The 20,567-nt window shown below is 43.2% G+C and overlaps 1 protein-coding gene across 3 annotated transcripts in view; it reads right to left on the bottom strand.

The window, feature by feature from the left end:
• Positions 1 to 20,567, bottom strand: part of TSPAN4 (tetraspanin 4) — a 439,431-nt gene that overhangs the window by 344,579 nt on the left and 74,285 nt on the right. The window lies entirely within an intron of this gene.

The following is a 20,567-nucleotide window of genomic DNA, read 5'->3' as shown; positions in this document are numbered from 1 at the left end:
AAAAAAAAAACTCTTGCTTTCGAAGGCATGATTCATCATCTGACTGCTTGTGGACTGGCTGTCAGTACAATGAAACTAGCAAATGTGTCAATTAATGTATTAATACTTGCAGTTTCGATTTTGAAGGCAGGCAAAGAGATGTGAAATACGAAACAAGACAGTTTAATCTCTCTCCAGAACACTTACTGTTTTTAAATTACCTCTCCATTCAGTTTACATACTTAACGCAGCCTGCTCAATATATAAATGCAACAAATTAACGTGGGCTACAGACATTATTCAAATTCTGTAGAGGTTAAACTTCCTTAAAAATAATAAAGACATTTTAGCTGTTCCCTAACATGCCTAGAAACATTTTTCAAACACGACTCCAAACACTAAAGCATTTGCCCCTACGCACCAAGGCAGAAAACAGGCAATCGTGTGTTTAGCTCTTCCAGAAGGCAATAATGTCACTACAAAGTCTCAGCGCAGTACTAAGGATCAGCTATCACTAAGACTCCCATGACAGAATGCTTTTGTTTCCTCCTTAAAACTTTATTAAAGGATGGACAGGTTGGTGCCCCCATGCTACATGGCCCAATAACGAAGCGCAGCACTACAGGTTGTGGGACGAAATCCCCACTTCTCATGCATCACCCAGAGCGCAGTTCTTCCAGGTGTTGGTCTAGGATACAGCTGGCATCAGTCCACGTTTTTTTAATGGCATGAAGGCTGGCAGCTGTTTTAGCCCACTACCACCATTAGCTCAGCTTGTTTCTGAGCACTATGTTTTTGTAGCTAAGATCAGCCTTCTGGATCCAGCTGTGGGAGTTCTTGAGTAGAAGCTCAAGGTCTGTGAAGTGGAGCAGCCACTCAGAGATGATGGATAGCTCTGCAAGTAGTACAGAGGAATCATGGAGGCAGAGTTATAAGATCTAATTACCACTGTCGCTGTCACCTGACCCTGAGCAGCACCCTGGGGGTATCTGCAGGTTGTTTCTTTCCTCATCTGGAAGCATTCCTTTAAGGACCTGAGCAGATTTTCCAAACTTCAGCAAGCAGCCAGAGAGCCCAGGTCACACCCTACCTAGTTGCTTTCAATACTTACAGGCCAGGAACCTAGACTGTTCACTAGAACTACAGGGTTCCACGAGGGAGTTCCCTGTGTTCAGAATAGGGGTAAGGGCCTCGCAACAGGGCCACAAAACATACGTCGCTGGATCTTGGTTCTGTGTCCTTTGCTCTTGGTCTAGTTGCTTGGTATCCTTATGCTCAGACTAATTTGCTCCTGTGAATGCCCACCTGAACGAGTACCTAAGTTAGTATGACATCAATTGATCAGTACTACCAATCCTATTCCTGTCGTCTTCCTTCCAGCTGTTGAGGAAGACTGAGCTGGTGTTGTTGGGCTAGCTAGCTGCACACTCAAAGTACCCACTCAGCTTAGCACAGGTGGGATAGCTGGCAGCCCAGAGCTACACAAAAAAACAAGCCATTAAATGCCAAAGAGCAATACAGAAAGTGATATTCAGCTAGTGGGGAGTAGACAGAAAGGCCAAAAACACATAAAAAGAAGTCGCAAAAACATCAGTGGACAACAACTGCCTGAATATAAGCCCTGAATGCTCACAGGTATGCCGTCCTCTCACCGCAAACTGGCTGCACAGAAAGATGAACAGTAGCAGATGCGCTCAGATCTAAGTAGAGCCCCTGAGCTAAAAAGTATACTTTGCCCAGTAAATATTTATAGGGATTTTCAGCATGGATGACAAGGCAAGAGTTCAAACACAAGCACGAAGTATAGCAGCTATGCCTTCATGGCAAGTTAATTTCTCCAGTCAGAGGGGACAGAAGATAGAGGAGTGCACAGAGAAACCCACTTGAATATCTAATAGTTAACAAAGACGGAGCATAAAGATGAGAAAGATAAAGAAGGGATAGAGCAGCATGTCTTCCTCTCATGAGAGGGATATTGTGGGAGTTTTGATGTAGATCAAAGGCAGCAACAGTCACCCGTTTATACCCTGGCCTAGATGAACACAGGAACCCCATGGACACAAGAGGTCTAACCCTTTGCACTGCACTACGTTTCACTTTTCCCAGCATCGTTAACTCTTGTCTCAAAGGCACAACTAATGCTGCAGCACTTATTAGCATAGCAGATCCCTAAAATATACAGGGATTAGTGTACAGGTGAGGGGATTAAAAAAAAAAAAAAATCCCTGGGAATACATTTCACCAAGGAACAGAAGAACCATCCTTATCCCATCAAGCAAAGTAAACACAACAGCATAGAGTCACTGAGAATGATAGGTAGTTACAGTTAAAACCCATTGAAAATCAATGGAAAGATTCACAGTCCCATGCAGATTCTAAATCAAGCTCTTAGTTTTGATGTACATATATCAACAACAGAGCTGGAGATAAGAGCCTGCCACACTAAAAGGAAATAATTCCCTGGTTAGACCAAGACTACGTACAGCTAAACAAAAAACATTAGAAGTAGATTATGGCTTTTCTTGGGGGGAAGAGGAGTGTTGGGAGGGGGTGTGACATACTGTGTTCTGTAAATAAAGATTGAAAAGGAAAAAAAAAAAAAATAGTGTGAAACCAGCCATGAGAAACGCATGGCTCCAACACTAGGGTGCTTATTCAATAACTCTACAAGCTTTTACAAGCTTTATAAAATATACAAACAACTGAGGCATATAAAGCATAACGACAAAAATAAGTCCATAAAAATCATCTGCCAAGGGAAAGGAGGGGAGAAAAATTCTCTTTCAGGGAGGCCTTGGTTGCTACTCACACTGAAACCATAGCTGCCACTGCTTCATTCATTGATGAAGAAACATGATCTCCTGATTATGGGAACTTTAAAATTAACTGTGCTTCTTGGGGGCAAGAGAGACAAGGAGGGCAGAACTGAATCGAGCATACAGCAACCACTGGTGGAAGTATTGCAGGAGTCATTCAGCCTTTAAACCACAGCAGCGCCTCTGAGTTCCTGCACATTGTGCTGAGCACCTTATGTAAAGGAGTAGGGACACAGTTACAGGGAGGTGGTCCTGGCCCCAAAGGGCTTGCCATCCGAATCCCCAGGAGAGGAACAGATGCAGACAGACAGTTGCGAGGGATGCGTATGAAGGAGAGGTAGTCATGATGGCATCATTTAGCCAGCTTGAAGCTTCTTAGCCAGGTAGCCCTTAACACGTGCTGAGGGCAAGGGAGCTGAGAAGAGGCTAGCAGAGGCAGCCTTGCTGCTCCTGAAGACACAGGCGCAGACAGGGTCAGCTGGGACCATGCCAGCCCCAGCAAGTAGTGTCATCCCACACTCTGCACCCTTTCCTTGGGCAACAACATGGCACTGGCATGGGCAAAGAAAGGGATGGCTCCTTTGTCACCCTCAGCAGGCTTCTCCCTTAAGCAACTGCTTATGCTGCCATGACTGGAGCTAGCACTGCCAGTATTCACAGAGCAGCAGCTGCTTCATCACCTCCAGCCTTGTTCCTGGCAGAGGAGAGGGCTAAGGAAGATTTAGAGGTGAACACGTAAAGCTGTCAGCTTTGTTCACTTTTACTAGGACTCCTCTTGGGTGCCAGAGGTGACACAGAAGAAAACATGAGGGAGCTCGGTGGGAAAAAATGACAAATGAGCAATCAGGACTGGCAGAGCAGATGGGCGCTGATGTCTCAGCACTGCACTGGATAAGATATGCAGGGTAGGGATAGGACATGAAGAGCTCTGACAATGAGGTCACTTGGGTGGTGAAAAAGGTGGCCCAGGGAGGTAGAGGAAAAGACGTTCAAAGCAATAAGCCAGAAACACTGTATTTGTACCACATTTTTGAATGTGGGAAAACATACAGCTATGACAGACACTGAACTGTCTCAGGAGCCAGACAGACTAGAATGAACTGCACAGCCAGAAATTTTGCAGGTCACTGTTGCAGAACCATGCCCTGGAGTCTTAACTTTGGAAAGCCTGCAAGGACTGCATTTTAAGTTATGTCTGAGCTTGCAGACAGCCTGACACAACAGACCAGAAGGGCACAGCCACCTTCCAGGCAGCCAGAGAAAGCATTCGAGTTCTTCACTGTACCTCCAGGACACAGAAAAGAAACAAGCCTATTTTCATCTAAATTGCAACACTAGAGTATGGTCCTCAAAGCTCACATTCTGGCCTCTACTCCCTCATGCTCTGCATTTACTTCCCAAGCCTCACAGGGTTGCATGGAGCAAGGCTTAGGAGCTAGCTAGTCTAGGAGGAGGCACAGCTTAGGAAGCATAAGAAAAGCAGAAAAGGGTAAGAAGCCTTTCTGCTGTCCATTAGCAACATGACAACCTTATCTCAGCAGCTCTTCATTCAGAGATCAGAAGATCACCATTCACACAGCCGTGCTGCTACCAATCCTATCACAGAACCCTGGCCCAGAAACCTCCAGCTTGCGCACCAAGCCCAACACCCCAAATCTTAGAAGCCTTACAGAACCATCCTAACTCTATTCCTCTCCTTGCTGGCCACTAGCACGTTGCATTGATTCATACACATATCTGCAATCAACAGAAAATACTGAAAACGATGTAAATTTGTTTTAATATAAAAGAAATTTCACCCACTGATATCCGTTGCTCGTTCCATATTTAACCCAATGCAGTGCTCCGTTTTCTACTACATACAAAGCCACTGCAGAATTTCTAGTTTCCATGGGAGTCACAGGCCCTGCAACACAATACAGGGATCTGACTGACTACGGGATACATAATGTCAGGGGACTCAGATCCATCAAATTACAACATATTAGCAGGTTAGCGTGCTAGGTGAGCCATGGTATCTGAAAGTAGCTTTACGCATGTGCTCTCAGCCTGCTCCATTTCCAGGGGATTTAAGCTACGTAGCAGTACCTCACAGTTCAGCAGGCCAACAATGAACATACCATTCATTACCACAGCTCTGCAGACTACATGCCAAAGGCCTAAGTCTGCCAGAGGCTGCATTTTAGTCCTCCCTAAAGGCCTTCATCTAAAAAACAGGTGATGATGCCTCACCAGGAAAGATGTAGACTGTTAGAATTAACCTGAGTTTCTCCCATTTGACCAAGAGCATAAGATCCAGGCTTCCCAAGGGCCCCATTGAAAGAGCTGAGCATAAGTTATTAATTGCTTATTCATATTCAAGATTATTGATTACATAACATTTATCCCTATAAGCACCAGGCATGCCAGTTAAGTCCATAGAGATTTCATAAAAACCTTTCAAATATTTCAAATGAGTGAAAAGAGCACATGAAGGGAGGGAAAAAAAAATGCAAAACATGCCCTACTCTGCACGTGGGAAAGCATAAACGCTAGAGTAGGTATTTTGCTTCAGAACAAAGATCGGATGTCAAATCGATGTCACAGTTTGTAAGTTTAGTTTACAGTAATGACGTTAGCAGTCACTAGGTAATAAGCAAGTTGTATAGAACCAAGAACATGCACCATTCCTGGGATTAAAAATCTGTCTCGGAAATTGAAAATGTAAGTTTACACTGGGGTAGGATGATGGCAGCTTTCTTCCTTTTATATAGCTGCAGAAATTTTAAACTTATCCCTAAACCTCTTGGTTTCCTGTAACTTTAGCAACCAGCTTTAGTAACTTGCAGAAGAGATTTGCTGTTGGCTTTGCCAGGGTCTTGGGAATAGATATTTCAAGCTCCTTCACCTTAGTTGGAAATGGAAAGGAGACTGAATCTTCGAAAGAAAAACAGATTTTCTCCAAAACGTTTAATTAAAGTGGACATGAGTCTTCTAAAACTCGGAACTGCATGGATTTGACATTTGGAAATATTGTGGAGAGTCATTATTCTACTAGTCCTTTAGCCATCATTTAATCTTTCAAGAAGTATCTAATTTCCAGGCTTTCTTTAAACATTATAAGATGATGAAAAAAAGTCAAAAGCCAAGTATTCATTTTCTCTTACAAATCACCTTCAAGATCCATCCTGACACTAGGGCGGGAGTTCATTTTCAAGTTTAAAGTAATTCATCACTGAGTTACAATCTGAGCTGCACAAAGAATAAATGCATTTTGAAAACATATAGTTGCAAGCCTTCACGCAGTCATTCGAAACATCTAACGCAATCACACAATCCTTAGGTTTGCTTCCTCTAGAACGGCTTTTGCATTTACATTAATCTCTAGGAATTGTCCTGCACTACAGAACAGCAGAGAACGTTCAGACTATTGATTGGACCACGCATTACTTCGAGCTACAACTTTTGAATATGAGCTTGCACAGAAACCTTTGAGTGACAGATCTGTACTCTGACATAAGGCGATAACTACTTTGTGAGGAAAGCCTCAACTGACAGCAAGTCCCTGACCTTTTAAAAACAAATCCTCAGGATAAATCCCCAGCATCTTTACACAAAGGCCAGAAGGTAGATAGAGGAAGTGGTATTTTATTGATTTTGCAAATGGAGAACTGGAGCATAGAGAGTTTTGATATACAAAGGCAGGTAGGCAATTAATCTCTTGAAATCACCGGAAGTTAGAGGTCCAAGTGATTTTTGCAGCTTTGCCACAGTGGATATGTCCATAGTCACACTGGATTTATGCTTTCCCATGCAGTTGGGGATTGGCCTCGAGCTTCAGCCCCAAATTCCCAACTCTTAGCCTCCCGCTCCAACCCTGAGTAAATCATACGGCTCTGAATGCTGGAAAACTCCACTTGTACAAGAGGAATGGCTCATGCTACATCTCTGCCCCTCAGTGCAACAGGGGCAACTGAACTCATCTTTGGCTCTCAGGTGAAATGCAAGCATAGTTACCAAAATCTGCAGAGGCAGCCACTGTAACACAGCAAGCTGCTGACCCCTTGTCTGGTATATACTCTCGTCTGACACAGATTTTGGAAAGTTACTTCAGCCTCAGAGGTATCTACCCAAAAAATAAAGTTCATGAGAACTCAAGAGGCAGACTTCAAACAGCTGGGTCATCTTAGGAGTGCCTCTAGTCCTGGGCAGAGTGAGCGAGCGCACACACATACCAAGTCAGCCATGCTATGCACGCTCATAGCTCTACGTCCCATGGGATGAGAGCAGGCTCAGTGGGTAACAAGCCAGAGTGCACCAGCTACCATAACATTCAAAGTGGCACTTCTGGAAGGGGGATCCCGGACACAGGCTTAGGCCTTAAGGTAGCACTGCATCTGTGGAACGAACATCACTGTTCCTGTCAGCCCTTTACCTACAGCCTTCTTAGTCATCAAGTTCTCATGACATTGCAATAGATCCCATCAAAACATTCGGATCATAATCTAAATAGTCATTATAGTGATACGACAGCACTCCAATAGCAAACGCAAAAGACATACAAAAAAATTCAGGAAAAGACAAAATTCTCACAGTAATATTAAAAACAAAATATACACTATGTAGCTACATTCAAGTGCTGTCTTTCAGCCTCGCAGGCATGCGTTCCAGTCAAATTTGGGGGATGGAAGGGTTTGTTTGCATGTTTAAAGAATAGTTATAATTAAAAAAACAAAAACAATTTTTTTTGGCTCACTGTCTCCAGGGTCCCACACTTGGGATTTGCTTTCTTCTCTTATGGGGAAGACAATGTTTTTTCTCCTAAAAAGCTGAACAGCATCATTTCAAATAATACATTATAGTTACTACATGATTAGTGAAGGTGCCACCTTAACAGCCCTGTGAACTGAAATCCTCCCTAAGGCAGCCATAGCCCAACCACTGCACATACCGCCCTTCAGCCACTCTTGGATCCGATTCAGCATCACAGGTGATTGACTCCTAGGACTCATTAACCCACAGACCTCTCCCTTCAGATGATCCAGTGCAACCGTGCCAGCTGTACTGCAATGTGCCAGCCAGCTGGCCCTAGCCTCGCAGCTCTTCATTAAGGCGTTGAAGAGCTGGGACATGGCAGGGTTAGATAGCAATACCATGTGAACAAGAAGGAATGCTGACTTTTAGGACTGGAAGTCAGGGTAAATCCACAAGTTCCTTTGTGAAGTATCTTGTCACTAGACCATAAAACAAGGCACTGCAAAGGGAGGGATTTCATAATGCACCACTTAACTCTGCCACAGCCCAAAGAAATCAGTTTTCTCCCTCCAGCCTGGCAGGGTGAGGTACAAAGCCTCAAATATCTTCACGCTGACAAAAGGTGCCCAAGTGACAGATTTATACTCTGAAATGCAAATATGCTCTGACCTTGCAGAGCGTCCATGAAACCTCCCATAAACCTCCTCCCTTACATGCCCTTTCCTAGGCTGAAGGAAAGGCCTCTGTACAAGCGTCCAGCCTTGGTTTGATCGCATGACAAGAACAAGTCTGACCACAGACACTGGCCTACTAAGAAGTGGATTTTGCAACAAACAGCCAACAACAGCTACAGGTAGCAGAGATTTCAGAAAAGTACCAGTCTAGTCCTGATACTGGACAGCTGCTGGATGTTTAAAGGCAACGTGGCTGGATCTTTGATTGCTCACAGCTCTAAAGAACACAGCTCTAAAGAATGAGTGCTGCCTTGTGTAACCTCAGCTGAGGCTTTGTCCCCAAGTCCTCAGTGCCTATAATGAGAGCTGTTTGATTCAACTTCCCCCGCCTCAAGCCAATATTCCTCATTTCCAGCTAAAGGATACTTGCACTGTGCAGAAGCCCCTGGGATGCAAGACAAGACAAAAATGGAGATTTTCTTTCTCTCTCTCTCCTTTTTTTTTTTTTTTTTAAGCCGGGTTTATATGACTGAGATGAGACGAGACAGGTTCTTAAGAGGCTAGGTCCCCTGGCACAAAGCACGGACTGAATGTTATCAAGATGGTACATGCCAGTCATTAGGATGCTAATTGGCTCTGACAGGGCTCTGGTGACTGAAGTAAACATCCTAGCTGTCACTACCTGGAAGCACTGCTGCAGGGAACAGCTCTAAGGAGCCTAAAGGAAAGAAGTAGGTGTACGGAAGTAGAGAGATGGGGGATGTTTATAGCTCTCTACAGCCGTCTGCATCACATACTTAAACAAGAAGAAAAAATACTTTTGTCTTTCTGCACCACGCTGCTAAAAATTCCACTAAAAAAAAAAAAATCAGTTTGGGTAATTTACATTTAAATGGAATTTGCTCATGAAGCAGATTATTTTGCTGGTCATGTTTAGAATTACTTTCCCTTCTCCTTCCCAGGACTCCATGACTCTTGCTTCCAGTTTTGTCTTTTCTTTTCCCATCTCCCAACCTATGCCATTAAAATATCTCCCCAAAAATTAACTTGTCAGACTTCCTCACCACCACCTCTTTCCCTCTCCTCTCTTCCTGTTAGAGCTTTACTTCATGCTGAAAAACCCTGGTGTGCTAAGTGATTGCCTTCATTTGTGCAGTGGCTGGGTTTGCCATCCACGTGCTGGCTAGCCTGAAGTAAAACCCCAATGAAAAGAGGCGTCTTAGTCTTGTTTCACCATGAGATATGCTTGTTGAATTGACTCCTGCAAGCTCAGCTCCAGGTAAAACAGAAGCACCTTGTCTTTACTGTGTCCTTAGGGCAGCAGATAAGGCTTAGTTACCCAGAGGTGGGGAGGCAGGGAAGAAAGACGCTGCTTTTTTAGCAGGGAAGACAAGCCCTTAGAGGATCGATATGCCTGACAGCTCAGAAGGTTGTCTGAATCCTGATCAGCTGCACAGATCTTTGTTAAGGCCTGTTGAGGGAAAGTGAATTAAAAGCCCAACATGCTTGCAAACCTAGGATGCTGTTGTCCTTGACACATGGCTTTGGATGGGAAATGTGAACACCAGTGCTGCCTGCTTCTCTTCTCTCTCCGAGTCCAAAGACCAATTCAGAGATTTCAGAGCCAGATCCTCAGCTCACGGCAGGAGAGACAAGTAAATTCAGATGCTCAGGGCTGGATAACATTTGGGGCACCCAACTGTCAGTCAGAAATTACCAAGGCAAGGTAGGTAACTCCTTTAATAGTTAGCGTACTATGAAAGCAGAGTATCGACACTTTCTAAATATTCAATAGTTACAAAGAACAGCTGTTTCCAGATGTTGGTGAGACAACATTCTTGTAAGACTGTGAGAATGCCAAGGGGGAAACGCAAAACAGACTGGATTATAAATTGAAGAGAAGGCTGAGCATTACTGAGATGTGGATTGCTGAAAAATAAATGTTATTTCAAGGTGTATTTTGTATTTCACTGCAAATAACTAACAGCACTGAGTGGAGCTCCTTAACAAAGGATAAGTTAGCTGTACAGCATAAGAGACCAGCTGTGAACAAAGTAACTTTGTTAACAGGATGCCAAAACAGACACTTAAAAACACAACACCACCGACCTTAACCTCAAATCGTGGGTCAACATGTTTATCCAAGCTGCATGCACGTGAGATGAAACTCAGAGAAGCTGCAGTCAAGTCACACTTAATCCATGACAAAAGCAAGGGGGCTCTGGGATAATATGCATAGGCAAGCACAAAAGAACATTTCTTTTGACAGCCACATTCATCTATCTGCTTTTCCTAATCCCTCACTACCATAATACCTGGGCAACTCACAGTCAGTATGTTTATCTCCCTAAAACTTCGGGGGGCACAGACCAGAAGTAAAGAGCAGGTAGGACCCCCCCCTGCCCCGCAGCTAGCCACCCATGCACTTCTGCACAGCCTGCTATACTCTGTAAACATTAGTTCTGAGATACAAAAAAAAAAAAAGCTGCTGCTGAGAAGACTCTGCCAGAAGTGAAACAAGAACTTCCACAGTTGAACACACTAAATAAATGCTTGCAATGCAGGCCAGTCATCCTTTCTCTTACATGCTATGTGGATTCCTAGTCTTCTAAAAGCATGTAATAAGGTTGTGCCAGGACTATTGGCCTGAGGTGATGGGGGAGGGAAGGGGGGAAAATTAACATGAAAACTAGATTCAGCTACTCTAACTCTAGCAGCGTCTCCTCAAAATAGCTGTAAAATACACCAAGAAGAGGGGAAAAAAAAAGAAAATAAAAGAAAGAAAAACAAATTAGGATGCAAGTCTCTGTGCATTGCCTTTTGCACTGGCACTGCAAGAATATAGTTTCTCCTTGAAAGAACCTGCAGTGCAAGCAGACAAAAGGATGGGGGGGGAGGGGAGGCACAGCTGTGGCAAAGCAACTGGATTTCCACTGATCTAGTACCAGGGAGGGAGAACAGGGCCATAGTTCATTGCCCTCTCTGCTCGCCAAATTGTTTCCAGCTAGCCTCAGCACAACCTTTCAGAGACAGACTGCAGAGGAGCACAGCTGACCATAGGCAAGGAAAGGATACTGGAGGTCCACAGAGCTTCTCCCTCTCTCTGCTGCGTTCTAGACCTCACCTATAAAAATAAAGACAAACTCAAGAGCTTGTACCTTCCTATTGCCACGTCCATCACGCACTTGCAACAAACTTCACTTTCCTTTGCAAATGGGTTTCATCGCTTCATAAAAATGGATGCATTACTCATGAATAAAAAAAAAAAAAATTACTGGGAAGGGAAACAATATTCAATATACCACAGTCAATAAACAGAGAGGGGAAAAAAAACATTAGCTAGAGAGTTCCAAGAAGGTTAGCGTTACAAAGCAACAAAATATTGGCCTTGACGCAAGAAAAACCCCTCCTGAACATATGTGTGTTCTGTGCAGTGACCAAGAACTTATACTTACCTCAAAGGAAATTAAGCAACACGCTGTAGAGCCTGGGGAAAGGGAGGAAGGTGGAAAAGAAGGAAGCAAGCACAAACACAAAGAGAATAAGGCCCCCGAAATCTGTTTCATATAGCTTCTTCTCTTTCACAAAAGAGAATATTTATACTTTTTCCTTGGAAAGCCAGTGTTCAAGGAAGGGGACCTAGAAGTCAACTCTGTAACAATATCTCTTCCCTAGTCCCCAGGGAACTGTAATACTGATTTACCGGTCAAAGAAATAAATGTGTCTGAGTTCCACTTTTGCCTTTCTGAAGTTAATCCAGCTCTAAGATGGATAGGCAAAAGGCCAACACCAGTGGAAAAAATACAGCTGAATGCGTCTGTGTAGATAAAAAGAGCTTTCTGAAAGCCAGTGTTCTGACACGATGGAAGAATTTTTGTTCTGTAGATTGAGTTGGAGAATAAAAGGGGAAAAAAAGTTTACAGTTACCCACTTCCTGGATACCAGGATGTGTTTGCTGGTTAGGCACTATTCTTCACCCCCTAATAACATCTAATCAGTTAAAATTAAAACAAAGTATTTCAGATGGATTCATCTCATTCTAAAGCAGGGGTCTAACACAGGTCAGATGAACTATGTTCTAAAAACATCTACTTCTCTCTACTGACTATAAGAACATGCAACTCAGATGCTGATCTCTAGTTTGTAGACACTTGAAGTTAATGGTGGACTCATTTCACCAAGCACCAAAAAAACTGCAGCATCTCATTTGAAACTCAAATACAGACACAAGGTTTGCAAAAAAATGAATCCACTTTCTTCTCACTGTGAAGACTGCAAATCTTACTCTAGAGAATGCAAATACAAGTGCTGAGCTTCTGTACAATCTATGTTACCAATTAAAATAAATCAAGATGTCGCCCTTATAGTTGCAGAGATAGCCTTTTAAATGTGAACAAAATGCAAATGGGAGCAACACCGTGTTCTCGAGCCTGCAGACTGATATAAACAGCACTTCAGTGGCTGCTCAAGAGCATGAAAAGAGCCATCAGAGGGAAATTAAAAAGAGTGACAGTTTTGCTTCTTCAAAATTCTCCCTTAGATTCAGGTTGGCAGAGCTGTCTCTCAGCTCCTAATCCCGTGCTCAAACATAGCCTCCAGGAGCAGAGGGAAGGTGATAAACCCTAGTTTTCTGTTAACACAACAGTTTTTGTTAGTGAACAAGGCAAACGCATTCTAAAAATAGAACTTAATAGTGTACCTCACAAGTGTCTATATCTACGGCCTGACAGAAGAGCTCATACAGCCCTAATTTACCAGCCTCCCAATTGAAGGGGAGCCCTTAGACGTCCCTTTGCCTCTCTCCTCACAGCTGCTCCTTTAGACCATAACACAGACTGCTGGGAGCAGGTCGCACAGCCGCTGCCCCTCTCCTCTTTCGCTTGCAAGGGGTTGGCTGGGAAACTGCAATCAGGACAGGGCTACCTTCACAGGATATCAGCAGCCCGCTCCTGGTTGCCATCTTCTCTACATGCTACTCAGGATCAGAGATGAAGCCACGTGTACGTTTATATCTAAGAAGCATTAGACAACTGCTGTATATAGACCAACTGTACTGCATACGCACAAAGTACAGCTCTCATCAGCCTGTAGGATAAAGCGCATTCCCTCCACCTGGAAAGGTTGGGCACAGCTAGGATGAAGCCTCTACTGAAGCAGGAGTCTTTGCTAATGCAGTGGTCATTTATTCCATGTTACGTTGAAATCTCTCCAAGTAGGGACAGTCTTTTTGCCCTATAGTTGTACAGTGCTTGCATAGCATGAGTCCACAGCCAGGGCTCTTGGATGCTGCTGCGGTGCAAACAAATATAAAGCAGTCTTATTCAGACTAAATTCCGAATAAGAGGCTGTTTGCTTGCCCACGCGTGGACTAAATAAAGAGGGCTGGGCTAACCTCTCAATTCAGCATAAGCCAGACACTGATCATCTACTTCGGCAAGGACAAATAGCTATGGGGGAGCTACTTCAGGACTTGGAAGCAGTAATTTATTAAAACTGAGAGATTATTCCTACCAATGAAAGGCAAGAGGACTCCGAAATATCTTATGCCACAAGCATGAGAGAGAGTCCGATCTAAACCTCAGTTTCAAACACGAACAACTTTCCTGATCACTCACCTGAAATTTTCCAAGCTTCCATATAGGATAAAAAACAGACCAGTAGAGAAATTCTCAACTTCCCTTCTGTAAATTTATATAAATTATATGATTACACTTTTGAAGGACTTCAGCAAGTGACTGGAACAGTACTGCACAATGAACTTCAACACTACATTTTAAAGAGGAGGAAAAGAATATTCTTAAAAGCAGAGAGCATTTTCTCTCCCCAGGAACTTGAAAAGTGAAAGTGGAAGGGACCGTGACTGTACATGTGAAAGAAATTATTCAAAGACAATGGGATTTATGGGAAGCTATTTTAATTGCTGATTTTATGATCTACTTTAAATGATGTAAAGGATGCCCAGAGCACAAGGATGGCTGCCATCTTCCAAGGAGCTAAATGCATTTAAACTTAAAGATATGTGCCTTATTAACATACACATCTGAAAGTATATACATATACTGGTAACACAATCTAGTAGAGGAGCTTTAGGGCATTTTCTAGAGGCAAAAACTTGTAACTGTGAAGGGACTTTATTATAAATAAATTAATGATCATGGAAGCTAAATGCTTTGGTAAAATATTCTTTCAAGCATTTAGCCCTGGACTAAAAATCCAAGAGAATAGGAAGGAAAGAGCAATTCATTTTCTCATGGTAGGATTTCAGTGAAAATCCTGACCTAATCAATTTGATGATAAATTTATATTTGTATTACTACACCTTGGATCAGGACTTCAACACAAGGCACTGTACGAGCAGAAGGAAGAGAGTCCTTACACTAAAAGTTACACAGTGATTCCCCAGCAGTGATTCACAGGGCCTTGCTAGATGTTTGCAGCCTCTCCAGTATGCAGAATTAAGCGCATCCTGAATGTGAGAACAGTGATGTATGATAAGCAAGCAGGCACTGTTCCAAGAATGGTTAGAAGCCACTGATCTGAAGTGTACAACAAGATCCTGCACGGAATAAAAACCAGAAGCTGGGAGAGCACAAGGAACAGAAAAGACTCTCAGCCAGCCTGACAAATCAGCATCCTAACAGACACACTCCCAACATTTAAGAGCTTGAAGTTCAGCCAGGTCATCATGGCCGTTTCAGGTGAGGCTTTTAGGGGCCTAGCAGCTGGTCTCTGCAAGCAGCCCCACACTACAAACACTGCAACCACAGTAGCTAAGCAGCTAGAGTCCTTTACCTGAAGCATTTAGGAAAGCACACAAGCTCAGCTGAGCCAGGCAGAGTGTTATTGCCCCCAATTTAAAGGCAGATCCAGAGAGCAATTATGCAATTCACACAAGAGTCAGTAAACAAACCCTACTCTCATGCATGGCAGGCTGTGCCTTGCTCACAGCCATGCCTTGCCATTCTCTAGTGCTGGTGGAGGTGCAATGCCACTACACCAAACAGTGGAAGAAATCCCTCAAGTCTTCATGATATACAAAGCCTTAAGGAATGTGCATTACAGAAAGATTTAGTTTGCTGGCGTGGAATCAAATATATAAACCAAGGATTATTCACAAAGATCAAGAAAACCTTCAAAGGAGCCAGAAATCCAGTGGGAAGCCAATATTTCCAAGTAGTTTCACTTCCCTCACATGAGCCAGGGAAGCTCAGAAAGAAGGTCATAAATAATGGACTCATTTTCAATCTTTGAACATACTCTTGCTGATGCAGTGCCCAGTGTCATCTGGAGATACAACCTGATAGTGAGCAATTTTTAGACACTCAAATCAAGATACCTTAAAAGGGACCTTTTCTTGGAGTAGGAGTGCTCAGAGGTTCTGGAACTCAGACCCTTACAATTTATTAATTGCTTTACATGTTCCATAAACATAATACTTCCAAGAAGATCGGATTTCTGATAATAAAAGCCTTTGTAAACTAACAAAGAAAGGCATTTCAAGATGAAGTGGCTAAAAGAAAAATAAAATAAAAACCTTTCTGCTTTAAATAGACACAAACATAACCTGTGCTCTTCATCAGTTCTCCAGCAGCTCAGAACATGCAGCAGGGGTGAAACAAGGGACAGAAAAATCCTTTAGGCTCCAATACTGAGCAGACTAGTGCAGTCAGACAGGACAGTGTGAGAAGCTCTCCACTCTCCTTCACTGCCAGAGGTGGACTTCACAGATGTTCTATTGTAAAGATCCTACAACTCTCCTCAGAAAAGCGAGGAGAAACCTTAACAAATACTGAAGAACTAACATTAAAACTCGAGAGATTCAGGGAAACGAGAAAAGCAGCAACGTTTTGCAGTGGCCAGGCAGTGCTGGCTGCACGTTTGTGAGGGTATGTGCTTCTTTCTCCAGACTAGATGATCCACAGTCACCGGATTCAGTAAGTCTTTCTGCAGTACAAAGTCAGCAGTCACACCAAAGTTAAAGTCAAAGTCATACCTTCTTAGTAAGGAGGCTGCAAGAGTTGCTCCTATTCGCTTCTATATCAGAAGCGACTTACCATAAAACCCTCAAAACACACACCAGGACTCAGGAGAGCTTGGTTCCCCTCCCCAGTTGTGTCCTTGTTCAGATGACTGACTTCTGACATTTCACCTCCTACCCTTAAGTCTTACTTCTTTAGGTCGGGTACCATCTCTTACTAGCTGTATATGGAGAACATCTACTGTTTTTTGCTTAGTAACATCTAAATTGACCTTCCTGCTTACCTCCAGGACCCTTCCCCTCCCTGCATCTTGCGATATGAGGCATATGCTAGGAGTTGGAAGCTCTGAGAGCAAACTTTCACTGGGACATATCATACCATTCCTTGGAAATAACCAACTATATCCAAACAGAAATAACCACCAAAACCAAGCAGGAAGGAAGCAAACTCAGCATAAGTCAGAAGTTTTCTGTAACTGCTTCATTGTCTCATAGGCTCTCACTCTCTCCATTTGCACACAATGCTTCCCCCTCTTTGGGAAACACAAAGAGGTTCTCGTGTACTCAGAGCTGTCATGTGAAAACAAAATTGTGTGTTGATAATCTTAAAAATGATTTAACAAATCAGTTTCTATTCCACCCTTCCTTCCTCCCAACTCCACCCTCTCGTCCGAGTAGCAAATTTGTTTAGGTTAATAAAGTGCAGGCAGGGAGGAGGAGGAAGAAAAGAAAAAAGAAGCAAGGCTAAAAATAGCCTTCTTTTTTTCCGTTAAACTAGTAAAAGCTATGAATAAACAGCCTGAAACTGGAATGTGATTAATCTGCCCACCAAATTCCTACTCTGCTTTCTTGTTCAGTTCTTGAAAACATTTTCATAAGGATCAAATACACAGATTTATTTCTTTAGAGCCAATGGTAACCCAGAACTGCCTGGTTCCTTGCATCTAAGGTAACTGGTGCTATCATGAGCAGAAACAGGTTACAAGACTGGATGAGCCAAAGCCAATCCAAGATTCTGAACTACCAAAATATTGGAGCAGTACCCTTGCATCCCAGGAGCCAATATGAAAAAATTAAGAAAAACACATCAAGAGAATACAAACATTTCTAGTGTGTTTCCCTTCAGTGTGAAAGAGACAAATTGTATTATCTCCTCAAATCCATCCTTCCACTAAAAATGCTCATACTGCTATCCCTATTCTAGACTCTGGACACATCTTTCCCTGATAGCAATAGCTGTCAAGGCTAGAAGAGCAGGGTCATTAGCCATCCTTTTCTCCAAGTAAGGTTGGCTTGTCTTTGCAATGCAAAGCCAAACAAATTGCTTCAATCTGTTCTGTTCCCTACCTTACACCATCAGCAAGTGAGCAGGTAAAACCTCAGAGAATATCCTTTGCAAGGCAAATATCCGAGCCCTAACTTGATTTTACCCTATTTCCTTCCCATTGTATCAGTCACTAGTGAGATTTTAGGTAATACCATAAGAGTCACAGGTATTTTCCTGTCAATGCAGACAGGAACCTCTTGGCAGAGTTTCCTTTCATTCCCATATTCCCAGTTTGCCATAGCATGAGGCATCAGAGCATGCCACCGCAGACTGCTATAGACACTGCTACCAATACCTGATATGAGTCACCTTTAAAAAAGAAGAGGAAAAAAAAGAAAAAAAAAGGAAAAGGAAAGACTCCTTCCCTCTTGCAGCAGAAGAGCACTCTGGAAGGAGAAAGGAAATGCATCACTTTCATCTCACAGTTCAGAGGGAATGTTTTATAGCTATCAATCTTATCAAGATCCTACTCTGACACACCAGGGATAGCAGCTATTTTGAGGTAAGCTGTGCAACAATGAAATAGCTCAGCTCTGAAAAGAATGTCACCTGGTGACATTTGGAACACAAGGTAAAAGCCTTTCTTGAGACCCTGAGGTGATTGCTGAAAGCTAAGTACAACACGCAGGCCAGGTGCATTAAGCAGACATGACCACACAAGGCAAAGCACTGCAAGACAACTACATACAGAACAAAGCAATATCTACTACTAGAACCCCACTTGAGGAACATAAATCTGAGCTATCTGCACCTTCTGGTGTCCCAGACCCAGGCAAACACCTTTACTCAGAGAGGGGAGACACAATGCTCAGAAGGGGTCAGCAGATGCTGGGGTGCCACGCTGACACCTCAATAGCACTGGTGTGGTACAGTCTTCCCTCCCATTTCCCATCCAGACAAGCCTTGCTCTTCATCATCCCATTTTGACTGCTAAACGACTTCAGAGATGCCACTTGCGCTGTGCAGAAAGAGTAGAGAAAGACATCCTAACAGATACTTCCATCATCTCCTTACCACTGTATCAAAGCATTCACAAGCTCTGTATGTTTAACCTCAGTTCCCATCCGAGGTGGAAAGTGCCCTTTAACAGAAAGGGAACCGGCACAGAGATTAAGTTATGCTACTGAAGTCTCAAAGGAAATCTGTAAACAGATCAGAGAGCTGAAGCTGGACCTGCAGAGCTCTAAACCATGTCTCATTCTCCTTTTGAGAGGCATACCAGCCAGTGTGCACTTGCATGGCTTCCTCAGATGGTTTGCTGCCAGAACAAAAGAACAAGCAAATCAGAGAAAAGGGGCCACGGTGGTGTGGATCTAAGTTAGAAACAACTGCACTAGCAGAGCTACTAGTGCAACACCTGCTGTGCACCTAGCATCACACCAGAGCTGACCTACTCCACAGCAAGCCTTGCTCACACAAGTGCAGCTGCAGACTCCTGCCTCCATGGGCTGCAGCAGTAATCTTTATAGCACAGACAAGGCCTTTGAGGTCACTCATTTGCAACCTCATCCTTTGCTCCAGGCTGGTTTTAACAGGTGCAAATTGAGGTGGCGTTCATGGGTTCAACAGGGATTCAACTTTCTTAGGGCACTGTAAGGAATCGAAAGGGAACAGACAGCAACTCAAGAGAAACAGGAGGCAGGCTTAAGTGTGCGGAAGCAATTCTGCTTTTGACTTGAAAGCCAAACTTCAAAAAGCAGCCTAGGATCTTTCTTTGCAGAAGCACAAAGCCTATGGCTCTTTTACAGCACTCTGCTCACTGTATCTCAGATTGTGTGTACAGTCAGCGCTCCTAGTAACACCCCTTTACAATAGCTTTCATAGACCCACTGCAGCTACAGATGCTGGGTTAGGAACACAGATTGATGTAATCTGGCATCTCTACACCACAGCCAATAGATTCAGCTAAAGGTCTGTCCATGCTTCAAGAAGCTTCTGCTCCGAGCAGTGTTATCCATCAGTTGACAAAGGATATATCTCACTTAAAACCCTTCTCCTCCCTTGGCGTTTTACTCAGCCAAAATTCATGGTCCACAGTTAAATCTATCTGTCATACAAACTGTCTGCAGGCAGGATCAAGGATTTAAGGAATGAGCAGGGCAGAATCATAAGCAACCTCTGTGACAAGATCACGCTACCTTTTGCGGACGCAAAGATCACTTGCAGGTTTACTAGAGAATCTCAGAGGAAGGCACTTTATCTGCAGCAGAGACTGAGCTCCCCACAGGCTTTCAACTTCTTGTGGTTAAAAGTTATTTCTGTAAGACTAAGTCAGAAGAAAACAAGTGCCAAGCCTAGTCAGCTCATACAGCGCTGTGAGTCCCCCATATTGCACCAGCACTAAGTGCTTTGTAGTTGATCACAAAGAAAGGAATGGAACTCAAAGAGTTAAGAAATCTTAGTCACAACGATCAGGAAGAACAATGCTAATGCAACATACAACCATGGCCTTGATCAATATTCCTAATACATAAAATATGCATCTCAGGGCATGTCTGCAGCACTGGAAGCAGTCTTCCAGCTGAGCAGTTGCTTTTTCCTTTGACTCAGCCTCAGCTTCAACTACTTTTGATTAAAATGATTACTTTCACTCAATATTCAATTTCTGACAGGTATTCTTCACCATATGTGCTGTAAGCTGGCTCTACCCTTCCAGGCAAAAACAACAGCTCACTAGAACCAATCTTTCTCATTTTACAAGTCATATATAATTTATGCATTTGCAATATTAACAAAGGCTAGAAATGCACATTGTGTCTAATTCTCTTTTCTATATCCTTTCAACTGAAAAGTTTAGCCCTTTTCAAGTGTTACTTCTGCTACTGCCATTTTTTGCTTAGTAGAATCTGTTACCAGAGCACAATTGCTTCTCTTAAATATAACCCCAAATCAGATGATCTAGATCTCAACATTCAATGCCATTTAAATGCACAAGTCTTATTAGCTCCCTAAAGCACTTACCCTTTTTGTTCATTGAGTCCTCAAGTTTCCCTTAAAGCAAACACTTGCACAGTCACAGATTTATTCCTGCCCTCCTCCTACACTTGTGGATAGATTCA

The sequence above is a fragment of the Struthio camelus genome, chromosome 5 (assembly GCF_040807025.1).
Source record: "Struthio camelus isolate bStrCam1 chromosome 5, bStrCam1.hap1, whole genome shotgun sequence".
Taxonomy (NCBI): domain Eukaryota; kingdom Metazoa; phylum Chordata; class Aves; order Struthioniformes; family Struthionidae; genus Struthio; species Struthio camelus.
The sequence above is the reverse complement of the archived record's forward strand: the minus strand, read 5'-3'. Positions and strand labels throughout refer to the sequence as shown.